Genomic DNA, 13134 nt, shown 5'->3' with positions numbered 1-13134 from the left:
TACGTTAGTTCTCCTGCACCGGCCAGGATGGACAAATGGACTGTTCTGGTGTGTGGAGTGTCTTTCCATTTTCTTCGTTTAATAACCCAATCAATATTTATTCACTACCCCCTCTATGACGAGCAAATAACACCAACCAGAGTGATAGATTGCTATCGTGGAAGGAAAACCGAGGTGGAATGTGGCAAACGGGATGGACTTGGACTTTGATGGAGCACTGCAGTACACAGCCGTCATCACGGCCAATGATATTATGGATCAAATGTATGGAATTATCATTAACGCTGCATGCAATCCGTTTCCTAGGTTTGATTAGAAAAAAGAAACTGTCCGCTCAGTGCGTGTTGCATTCCCTTCGGAAGAAGTCTCGAGTAGTTTCCCGCGAGAGTTCGCAATGTTATCTCCAATGAGAATGTCAAGTGGTTCTGTACATTGTTAAGCGAACTTGTTTGAGATATCGGTTGTATGTGGTTCCCCGAAGATCATGCTTGAGATGTATTTGATTTGATGCAGTGCTGTGATGATAATAAATTACGATCGGATTGAATTGGGAATATTCCAATCATGCTGCCTTAATATCGACCCATAACATATCAGACTACAGTGAAGTTAAACTAGAAGAGGATTGAATAAATAATTGATAGGTAAGTTTCAGTGTAAGTTGCGTTTCAATTGGAATTTTTAAAGAGATGGACAAATTCATACTGATCGTTTTAAAAAATCTTCAAGAATTTTTTGTAGGTTTATTATGATGAGTTTAGTTCCGTTTAATTTCACCACGTTACAATTACAGTTGAGGTCAAAATGCGCATATGTAAAGATTACAACGAGGTGGAGTTAAATGGAATAATACTAAACTCGTCTTATGGCAACAGGTGAAGATATTTCACTAAAAGAGCCTAATAATCTACCTTTCTGCCTTTCTCGTAAAACAAAGTTGTACCGAAAGGCTATCATTTCACTCCAAAATCGAACTTTTTATCGAAGTCTCGGAGACCAATGATGTTATAATATAACCATATACACAGGATTTTGTTTTTACACGATTTTTTTCGCTCGTATTTTTGTTCGTGTGACTTCAATTTGCCACCAAAATCTTTGCAACATGTTTCAAAAATTCTAATTAATTCAAAGAAAAATCACATGTTAGTTAATATGCGTTAAGCATTTAGGATGGAGTGAAAAATTAAGAAAGTGTAAATCGTGTAAAAACAAAATCCAGTGTATATACCAATATATATTATGTATATTATACCAATCGACTCAGCTCGACTGAACAAATGTCTGTCAGTCCGTATGTTTGTGTGTGTGTACACAAAGACCGACAAACATTAGCCACTTTTTCGTATAGTTTTTCTCAACCGATTTCCTCGCAACAACTTGCATTCGACGAGGTGTGTGTCATCACCACCGACGATTTTTGGCGGCACGTTGCTGCCGTTTAAAATATCGCCGTTGATCTATATCGGGTAACGGCAGGTAATGTTAACCTTGGATGCAAGGTTGGCTCATAACGCAAATTAATCAATAATTCAGCGATGATACCTCGTTTTATGAAGCGATATTTATCACTGCTTCTTTAAAAAAAAAGTGTATCATTTATTTACTTTTTTTAACTAATTTTGTTTGCTAATTATCTAATACATGCATTCATCTCTTAGACTAGGTGTTCCGTGTTTTCTTAACACTATCATCCTTATTTGCTATGTTATATTTTTAGTTATTATTAATACATTTCAATTGCCTCTGGCAGTTAGAATTTTTCCTCTGGTTGAATTGAACCATGTAGGAATTACAATGTTTTCAACTTAAACTAATCTTAACCTATATTATACTAAGGGTACAAGGAGTTAATCGTTGCAATAGAAGATTGCAACGATTTTTGTCTAAAATTGGAAACTATTTTGTTGGACATTTGTTGCAATGTCTCAATATTAGAAATTCTATGAAGTTCATTGGTACTATACCACGGAGGCAACTTCAGAATCATTTTCAGAATTTTATTTTGAATCCTCTGAAGTGCCTTCTTTCTGGTATTGCAGCAACTAGTCCATATTGGCACAGCATACAACATGGCTGGTCTAAATCATTTATTTACTTATTTGTTCAACTCAAAGGCAAGAGTGGAATGTGCAGTACATCATTTCCTCCATTCATCTCGGTCCACGGCTGCAGGTCGCCTCGACTTCTTGTTCCCGTCGGATCGTTGTTAGGAACCATTTTTACCGGATTGATATCCGACATTCTGGCTACGTGCCCGGCCCATCGCAGTCTTTCGATTTTATAGGTGTGAACGATGGATGGTTCTCCCAACAGCTGATGCAACTCGTGGTTCATTCGCTTCCTCCACGTACCGTCCGCCATCTGCATCCCACCATAGCATAGATGGTACGCAGCACTTTCGAAAACTCCAAATGCGCGTTGGTCCTCCACGAGCATCGTCCAGGTCTCCTGTCTGTGGAGGACTACCGGTATGGAGTAAGGTTAAAAGACTATTATTCTTCCATTTACTTCCACTATTAACATGGAAGAATAATAGTCTTTTAACCTTGTAGCATTTCCCCTAAGACGCTCTAAAATAATTAATCATTAATCGGTATGGAGTACATTCTAGAGAGTGAGTGCTAGTAGTGGACCCCGTGCATATAATGGACCCCCTGAACAAAATCCCAAATTAAACGCTGGAATCGACTAATTTCTGCAAACTTCCGTCGGGTGAAGTTGCTTCATGTAACATGACAGCAGTTCCATACGTTTGTTATGGACAGGGAAACAGAAATTTAGTTATATTAATTAGTTTGTAAATGTAAATATGCTAAAGGGTCCATTACTAGCACACAAGGGGGGGGGCATTATGGGCACAAGGAACACGTGGGAATGGTACATGTAAATAAAACGGGGGAATCCCATTTGGCCACAAAGGACATATGACTGAATAGGGCATTTGGCTGACAAGGTCATTTAGCCGAACAGGTCATTTCTGCCGTAATTTCAAAAGGTGACGTATGATCCAATTTACAACATACATGGTTTCCATGTTTCTGTTAAAGAGCTCGATGAGTACTACTCGTTAACACCATTTTTGGAAATTTTTTGGTAAATGGCGTATATGTCACTTTTTCAGATTACGGCAGGTTTGGCCGAATAGATCATTTGGCCGAATCAATCATTTTGCCGAGTAGGTCATTTGATGATCAAGTCATTTGACCGAATATGTTCGCTTGTTCGCTTTGCTTGAAGGTGGTTGAAGAGATATTTGATCCGCCATTGGCCACACATGATAGAATTGATGGGGATCTGCTATGGAAGCTAATGCACGAACATGGATTCCCAGATAAACTGAAACGGTTGATCAAGGCGACGATAGATCGGGTGATGTGCGTAGTTCGAGTTTCAGGGGCATTTTCGAGTCTCTTCGAAACGCGCAAAGGATTACGGCTAGGTCACCCACCACGAGTTTGTATCGGTGGTAAGGATATCGAGGTGGTTGGAGAATTCGTGTAATTAGGCTCAGTGAGCTCCGATAACACTGCACAGGCCTCTCTCTAGTCTAAGGAAATTAAAATAATACTTGTGTTAGTTATATTTTTACCTTCCTCTGTCAACAAAGTTGTACTGGATTGCTATACAGTCAAATCTCCAGGAGTCGATATTGAAGGGACCATCTACTCATGGAAATCAGATGTGGAACAGAAAATTACTGGAAAGCGCTTTGGAGGGACCAACACAGTAACCCAGCAAATATGTTTTAATGTGACAAAATTTGCTTCCATAAGCCTATATCGAGTCGAGGGGTCCCGTGGCGTAGCTGGATACACGTTCGCCTTACAAGCGAATGGTCATGGGTTCGATTCCCATTTCCTCCACCTAACCCTCGTCAGTCGCCGGATGCGCAGCCTATACGGTGGCGTATTGGGGAACGTGCTTACCGTAACGACTACCTGATGACGACTAACAAATTGCTCTTCTCGGAGGCATTCCTGTTGTCATTTTTCCGGGTACGTGGATAAATGGCAATCGAACAATGCAACAATCATTGGATTCATTTGTCCGTGTAAATGGACACAATGGATTTACGGTGAGATGGACCAGGAACGACAACAACAATGAATAATGGAAAATCTAAAGATAGATTCTGTTTGGATTCTGGCAGCGGAATACCACAGTAGATCTCGGCACAGTACCGATTTAGTAACACAGATTGCCTACTAAATAAACAAAAGGATAAAAAAAAATCTATATAGAGATGAGTGACGTTTATCGCTCGCACACTAATGTGCAATTTGGCATGTGTAAATACATGTTTGTTTTCCTTCTGCTCATAACCTCAAAATTGATTAAGTCATCACAATGATTGCAAAAGAGTCAAAAAATATATGGAAATATACTCATTTTAACCCAAGCTTTGCTGAGTTGCACCATCTAGGAGTGTTTGTTTTCCTTTTATCGCCACTCACACATTCGGACGTGAGAATCTCAATGAATTATTGGCAGTGGCTGATTTTCTACTCGCCGCTACCACATCCAGGCGCTATAGTATATGCGTAAAATAGCCAGCAGGAGTTATCCGCCAGAAATTTGTATGACGAAAGACATCTAATGCGGGTTTTCTCAAAATAAGAACTTTTCATGAAAAACTATTTGGTACCGATTATGTAGGAAGGTGTCCGCTACCATGCCTACCAAATATTTTTTTGATGAAGGTGCTTAATTTTGAGAAATCGAACCTTAGATGCCTTTCGCCATACTGATTTCAGAAAGTTAACTCCTAGTGTGCCGCTGTAAGCACGCTCAAAGCAGGCGATTCATTGAGTCATAGACTCATGAAAGTTTGACTGTGATCCCGAGCAAAGTTTGAGAGCAAATCGACAACTAATTTTGTTCTTGTGAAATCCACAGCAGAAAAATATTGATGTGACATGTCATGTTATATCTAAAGCGAAGTTGATGCAATGATCCACAAAATGAGTGTCTTAATCATCTCTACTTGAAGGCGGTATACGGGGCCTGGCAATTGAAGTGGTACATTATAGAATAAGCAAGTAAATTTGTTACGTAAGGGATTTTTGCTGGGTTTTTAAACTGGGTTAATATTTAAAAAAAAAATGTTTCAGCTGTTAACCGTACAGTTTCTTTTTTCACTGTACAACTTTCAGATTTTTCACTCAACTCTATTCAGTACTTTTATATACATGTTATGCACAAGCTTTAGTCGTCCTAAGCCATCTAAACCATCCTTGAGTTCAAAATTTCGAGATAACGCCACCTTGTAAACGCCAACAATGTGGACTTTGAAGGATTTATGTTAAATCCTTCTTTTTCACACCGTATTGTGATGAAATTTAGGGCAATTTGCATATTTTGTCATATTTTCCTCTCACCAATATAACTATATCATCCGCAAAGCCCACTATTTCGAAGCCTCGAGCCTCCAATTGTTTGAGAAAATCATCAACGATTAAAGACTACAATAGAGGTCTCCTTGGGGACATCCTTTTACTGCTCTTACACTAATTGATGAGCTGATATTTCTCTTTTTGATAACATCTTGCCAATTCAATCAACAATACATACATCGAAACCACGTTTCAACATAGCATTCTTCATTGAATTGTGAAATGTGTTATCGAATGCTCCCTAAATGTCAAGGAATGCTGCAAGTGACATTTCTTTTGCTTCAAAAGATCTTTCCAACTTTGTAACTAGCTTGTGAAGCGCTGTAACTGAAGATTTACCCTCCTGATATGCAAACTGATTTTTGCTTTTTATGATTTTCGTTAAATAAGTGGATTTTATATACTCTAAATGAAACTCACTTTTTCCATTATTTTTAGTATAATGGGCATGATTTATCTTTATTATTGGCAGGCCAAGTTCCAGTTGGAATGTAGAGCCATTGAAGCATAAGAAGAAGAAGAAAAAGAATAAGAAGAAGAAAAAGAAGAAGAAGAAGGAAAAGAAGAAGAAGAAGAAGAATAACCATCTGTTTGGCCTAACGACTTTACGGCGAAAAGGATTTTTTGTCAAATATTTTAACGAAATTTCGTAATCTCGCTACTTCTTAAGTCGATACTGGCGTTTAAGCCAAAAGTCATCTAACCAAATCCCATTATGTCGAATTGTTTTCCGGTCGAAAATGGTTTGACCAAAAATGTAGTTTGACTTAAAGCGACGTACAGCCGCAATGAAGATTCAGCCGAACTGGTGAATTGACCGAAAAAACTCTTTTAATCGAAGAGATCATTTGACCGAAAATGCCGTTTGGTAGAAATGGTCATTTAGCCCAAAATTGTCCTATCTGCAAAACAACCTTTTTGGCCAAACGGCATTTTCTCTCAAATGGCCTTTTCGGATAAACGTCATTTTGGCAAAATAATCAATTCAGCCGAACGACACTTTGCAGAAAGGACATTTTTGGGCCAAATGACTCTTTCTGCCAAATGACAATCCTTACCGAAAGACATTTTTAGTCAGATGATCTATTCGGTCAAACGACTTTTTCGGCCGAACGGCATTTTCAGCAAAATGACCTGTTAGAACAAAAAACTTTTTACAAGTCCGGCCAAATCTTCCGTTTGGCTGTACGTCGCTTCCGGCCAAACTTCTTTTTCGATCAAAACAGTTTCGGTGAAACGTTCAGTTTTGCTAAATGGTACTTGGCTAAATGTCTTTTGAGTTCAGTGCGTGATTTTTCTTGTTTCGGACAGCAGAACGATCGCGCGATCTGCCGAAATATTGTGTTCTGCATTGCGCGGCCGGTAATAAGAGCAGCCATCGAACAAGTAAGTGCAGTGCGTGTTTTAGTCGTCGGGAAAGAAATAAAATATCTAGGGTAAATGCTCCCATATTAATAACAGCCCGTATATTAATCACAATCGTCAATAAACCCAATTGAAAATTGATTTAAATACAATATCTCACATCGAACGTACACAATCACGATTGGACAACATTCTTCAATCTTTATAATATTATTTAAAATTCAGTTTAAGCTATATTTCAGTTCACAAGACTCAAATTATTAGAAAAAAAAACTATAAAACACATTTTCCTACCTCTGATCTGTTGGTTTGATGCACTGCTCGATTGCTACTAGCAGATACACCTGTTTTTACAACGTTGTTTTCCACTCAATTTCAAGCTAAAACACATGTTTACATATGAAATTCACTTCACAAGACATAAAGCACATCACATTTTCACTATTATTATAATTATATTTGAAAAAAGAACGCGATTTCCTATAGTTTGATATAGGTTTATCTCGAACTATGTCTCAATCATCCTTGTCCGTATTCCATATAGTTTTACATCTGTCCGTATAGTTTTACATCTTGCTTGTATCCTCACGGGTTGCCGACTAAGATTTTTATTTCAAAAAGGCTTGAATGAACTTTTAATGTGAAACTCAACTAACATATTTGCAAAATAAGGTATATCGAAAATATAAATTATGACAAACATAAAATTGAACTGGTAAGATGGAAAATTGCAACAAAAACTGAAATATTGTAATTATATTTCTAATAACATTTCAGTTGTTCCTACATAAATAAAAAACATTGGAGAATTCGGCATCACTGCAATCGCTGCAATCATATCGTTACTTATACCCATGAGTAATTGTGTGCGTAGTTTATGTTGGAAGTAGTATTATTGAAATAGGTACAGGCATAGGATTAACTATTTTAGAATGTTATTGAAATGGGTGCATGGTGGTGATGATGTTTTTCAGTTAAATACTTCATAAATGTGATGTTCATTTCATTTTTGAAGTGACCAAATTGTTCTCAATTAAAAATTATGTCAGTTGAGCATAATTATTCTCACGGTACTTGATAATTGGGTGAGAAATCAATGTACTTTATGTGCACTGTGCCTTATTGTTATTGATATAGGAACAAATACCCTATCTTGTGTTCGGTGGCTCATGCGCATGTCGCGCGCGATCGAAAAAAGCGCGTTCTTCAATAGTTTGCTGAAGCCATCGAGTGTGTACAGAGTGCTGCGCTTCCGTGCGGTCGTCCAAAACGCGAGTTTCCTCAGTTTTCATATGCCACCGGGCGTGCATGTTTTAACTTTTAACTCGTATTAGTGTTATTTCCCATCCCATAGATCGCATCGCTAACCAAAGTGAATCCAGATAAATTATCCTTTGTAACTAAAACGATATCCTATCCCAAGACAATCGTTGAGATGCAGAGGTATACTCGGTCTCTAGTAGCAACGAGAGTCGGACTAACAATCCTTCCATTCCTATATGACCGTAAGGACGTGGCCGGCGCCGTTATTGACTTTAAATATGCGAGCACCCGAAACGTGTACATTGAGAATGGGAAGCTAATCCCAAGCCCCATTCATTGTGTTTTCTGTACAATTTCGCAAGTTCAGTAAATCACGGAGTAGCAACTACGAATTGTGCGATCATAATGCTCATGCTCATTAGGGTGCGGCTTATTTTCCGAATGTTTCCGAAACCTGGAATTCGTGTGGAACGCTTTTTATGGCAAAAAAAGAGTAGCCTCAGAATTCCAGGCCGAAATACTGAAGTTTAGAGGTTGCGCAAAGCCCTTTAAGGTGATTTTTTGACCATCAAGATTAGACTTTCATAAAAACAATCATAACTTTGGCAATTTTTATCCGATTTACAATCTATTGTAATTAATCTTTTCAGTATTAAATTTATAAAACTTTGTGGAACATCATATTTCTTGAAATCAGCTCCAAATGATGATAATATGCAGATTTTGATAAAAAATTGTTCTTTTTTAAGGAAAATCAGTTTTACAAATGCTCTAACTTTGTCAAATATCAGCCGAGTCCGGATATTTTTTCATGAAGTCAAAGAGAAATTTGTATTATAATTTTTCTTAGAACAAACTGAGTTTCTAGAAACATTTTTTGGCAATGTTTTAGACCAAATACTGCAAACCAATTTTTCTATTGAACAGTAGGCCTTCATTTTTTTTAGCACATTTTAAGTTTTATAGTTTCTTTTCATTTGAAATAATACCGTTGTCGTATAAAACTGTTTTGGCATATTAAATTTACTAGAAAACTGCAATACCTGTAAGAATTTCATTATGTTTTATTGTTTTGACGTATTAACAATGTTAAGCCATAATGAAAAGCTGTTTAGAATGAGAGCATACCCGCATAATAATTTACCGTTCTTCAATCAGTTAAAAGTTAGTAGACCTGTTTACTATTTTCAAGTATTCCAGATTCAAAGTGTCATTCATTTCATTTATTTAGTTTACATCTAAACAGATAACACTGAATCAACAATTTGACGCCACAATACACGGTTCGAGGCCGCATCTCTCCATCCTCGGATACGCCCCACGCTCGCCAAGTCGTTTTGCACCTGGTCTGCCCATCTCGCTCGTTGCGCTCCACGCCGTCTCGTACCTGCCTGATCGGAAGCGAACACCATCTTTGCAGGGTTGCTGTCCGGCATTCTTGCAACATGTCCTGCCCATCGTATCCTTCCGGCTTTAGCTACCTTCTGGATACTGGGTTCGCCATAGAGTTGGGCGAGCTCATGGTTCATTCTTCGCCGCCACACACCGTCTTCTTGCACACCACCAAAGATGGTCATAAGCACCTAAGATTGGTCCTAAGATTCAAAGTGTCACCCCTCCATTTTATTGAATCTTGCGGACAATTTTAAGCCAATTCCAAGAAAATTTAAAGGTGCATTAAATGAGATTTGTGGTTTTGTAGACTTTTAAAATCTTCGAACACCTACATGTTTCGGCGATTACATTTACATTATTAAATGAGGATGACTCATTATTAACGGTCTACGTACCACAATCAATCTTATATTGATAGAATTCTTCCTATAAAATATATGTCAAAATTACTTTTTCAAACGGAGAACATTCTTAACAAACTGTTGGTCTTACAGTCCGGTCTATTAAAACCGTAGTCACTATGATCAAAACATTGCCGAACTGCATTGCAGTTCAGTAAACATTTTTGATTAGGGTACATCTGTTATAAATCTACTATCCCGGATTTATCATGAGTAAATCGAGCCTTCCAGCATAATTATTTACCGTTCTTTTTACAGCTACAAATAGAACGTGGATATGATTGATATAGTTACCTATTAACACTAAGTTCTTCAAACAATACCTACAAATTCATGGAAAACTCTTGCATTAATCTAAACCAATGAGGTTTACGGTCTTCGCAACTTAAAATCCTTCTTCCAAAAATGTATAAAGAAATTCAGACTACAGCGTGATTATAATTCAATACCATTATGATTCTGGTATAATGTGGAATGTAAATCGTTTTTATCATAGTTCGGTTATCGCTGTGAATTGTGAGCTTACGACCTTTAAGAAATAAAGACATTCAATAAAGGCTATTTGTTGATTTTAATTCAAATGATAAGTAGATTTACGTCAAAAGATTGTTCGGAAAAACAGTTCTTCACCAATTTAATAAGATAATTTATAATTAAAATTAACTCGTATCAAAATTTCACTCGTGCTATAATCATCATTGTTAACAACATAACATTATATCATATAACATTGTAAAAACTTCAAAACAGTAAAGCATAATGAAATTCTTACAGATAATCCAGTTTTCTGCTAATTTACTGTACTTAATCAGTTCTATACCACTGATATACTGATTCCATATAAAAAGCAACTATTATATTCAAAATGTACTATAAAAATAAGAAAATTATGGCCTACTATAAAGTGTCCTTGTTCAATAGAAAAATTGTTTTGCAATATTTGGTCTGAAACTTTGACAAATAATGGTTTGAGAAACTCAATTTTTTCTAAGAAAAATTAGAATACAAAATCCTCTTTGATTTTATATAAAAATATCCGGATTCGGCTGACATTTAACAAAGTTAGTACGTTTGTAAAACTGATTTTCCTTAAAAAAGATGAAATTTTTATCAATATCTGCATATTACTTACTCTAAACTTGATTGGCAAAAAATCACCTTAAAGAGCTTTGCGCGACCTCTAAACTTCAATATTTTGGCCTGAAATTCTGAGGCTACTCTTTTTCTGCCATAAAAAAGCGTTTAAGCACACGAATTCCAGGTTTCGGAAACATTCGAAAAATAAGCCGCACCCTAATGCTCATGCTCATGGTACTTGGCTAGATGTCTTTTGGTCTAAAGGCCAGTATCGACTTAAAAGTAGAAAGGCTACGGAATTTTCGGCCAACGATCGAATCCAAAGACCTTCTTTTGGCAATTCCAAAGAGTTCTCGAAACTTGGAAGTAGTTCCAGTGGAAAGTCTGAAAATAATTTCCAAATTAATATTCTGGAAAAACGAAGAATTTTCTGGGGAAGCTCATCATTTGTTTTAGGTGGAATTCAAAAAATTCTCTGGTTAATGTCTTGAAAATATCCAAAAAGACCAATTCAGCCGAACGACACTTTCGACTGAATTACCCTTTCGACCAAACGACTATTTCGGCCAAAGGGCATATTCGGTTATTGAGTCAGAATTTGGCATCAAATTGATTCATAATTTGTTTTTCAATATTTTGCTGTTATTACTGAATTGAATAATATGACATCAAACTGTGTATTTATTTTGATATATGAAACCAATTTCAAAATTAATTTTCGATTTGCTGTCATTGACAGCAGGATTGTTTTTGATTTGATGTCATAGTAAGATTTATCTGCTGAACGTTTTGTTATTTTTACCGTTAAAATCAGGCTTTGCAATTTATCCCATCATTCGATCTTATGAGCCAAGATACTGATGATATAATGGTATGGTACAATGTTCGCCTCATCAAATGCTCAAATTATATTATCTTTCCAGAGTACTGTGGGATTAGGGATAACATCTTTGCAAAAGCAAAGATAATATTCTGTGCACAGATGATATTGCAATGCCTGGTTAGAACGACCAAAAAGATATCAAATTAAGTAAACATAATCGATGATTTCACAACATCAAAACAAGTTATCAATTTGCTCTCAAGCTTTGCTCGGGTAGGCTTCTACCAAATAGTATTTTCGGTTAAACGACATATTCGGCCAAAAAACTTTCAGCCTTGTGGTATCCGGCCAAATGGCTTTCTGCCGAACGACTCTTTTCAGTTCAAAAATTCAATCCCAATGAAATTTTTTTTTTGATTTCAACGGGAAAACCTTCAAAATTCTCACATGAAGTTTTGCTTAGTTTTTACGGAGAGCTTTGGTTTCATACACATATTACGTAAGCATTTTTTTCTGAGTTTTTCCCCGCTCCCCCCATGTAAGATTTTTGACGTAGGACTTACGTCTTTCTTTACTATACTGGATGTCATTTAGATTTTTGGAAATCGAGAGCGTTACGCTGGAAGGGAAGATTTTGAACGTTACTAGCGCCTTTATCTTTCGATGGATTTCTAAGATTTATATATCAATCGACTCGGACACTCTCCACCATTTTGCCTATTTCCATTTTGAAACTTAAGATTATTAACGATAAGTTATTGAAAATTCAATTCTTGTCAAAGCCAGTACAAATTTCATTTGTAACCAATCCCGTGCATTCTAACACGGACATCAGAATGCGGTATGTCACGGGCCTTCAGAGTCTTCCGAACGATTTTCTTTGTGTATAAAAGAAGCAGTGCCTGCCGTGTGCCAGTCATTACAATTTGCTCGCGCATTCTTCGTTTCGTTCGTTCGTTCGCTGTGTTTACCTACACAGCGACAGCATCTGATCACCAGCGGTAGAACTGCCGATGGGTCTGCGAATGTGCATGAAAGAAGTGGGCGCATTTTTTTGGTCATTCTGTGCTTGATGATGGTCGGAGGCAGTGGTGTCGGTTGCGATGGATGCAATTAAGGGTATGCGATAACACACTTTTTCCTAACGAAACGAAACGAAACGAAATTTAAAATCTCTATGTTGATTCGGATCGAAACGAAACGAAATATAGATTTCTTTCGAGACTTCGAAACGAAACGAAATCAAGGTTCATTTAATTCGAAATTTTTCGAAACGAAACGAAATTTTAATTTTTCCGCGGAATTTTTATTAAATTGGTTTTACATTATGTACGCAATTCTGCTTTTTACTTTTTGAGGCCAAATAACTGTTTTGCGACCAATAAAGTTATAATAACAGAAGAGGCAGTCTGCC

General features: G+C 36.9%; 1 protein-coding gene across 1 annotated transcript in view; it reads left to right on the top strand.

Moving 5' to 3' along the window:
- Window positions 1-622: 622 nt before the first annotated feature.
- Window positions 623-13134, top strand: part of LOC134211102 (protein I'm not dead yet-like) — a 79300-nt gene continuing 66788 nt past the window's right edge. Inside the window, exon 1 of the mRNA XM_062687718.1 lies at window positions 623-644. The gene's annotated coding sequence lies outside the window, so the exon portion shown is untranslated. The remainder of the gene's footprint in view (window positions 645-13134) is intronic.

This window comes from Armigeres subalbatus, chromosome 2 (genome assembly GCF_024139115.2).
Source record: "Armigeres subalbatus isolate Guangzhou_Male chromosome 2, GZ_Asu_2, whole genome shotgun sequence".
Lineage (NCBI taxonomy): Eukaryota > Metazoa > Arthropoda > Insecta > Diptera > Culicidae > Armigeres > Armigeres subalbatus.
This window is presented reverse-complemented; position numbering and strand designations above follow the sequence as displayed.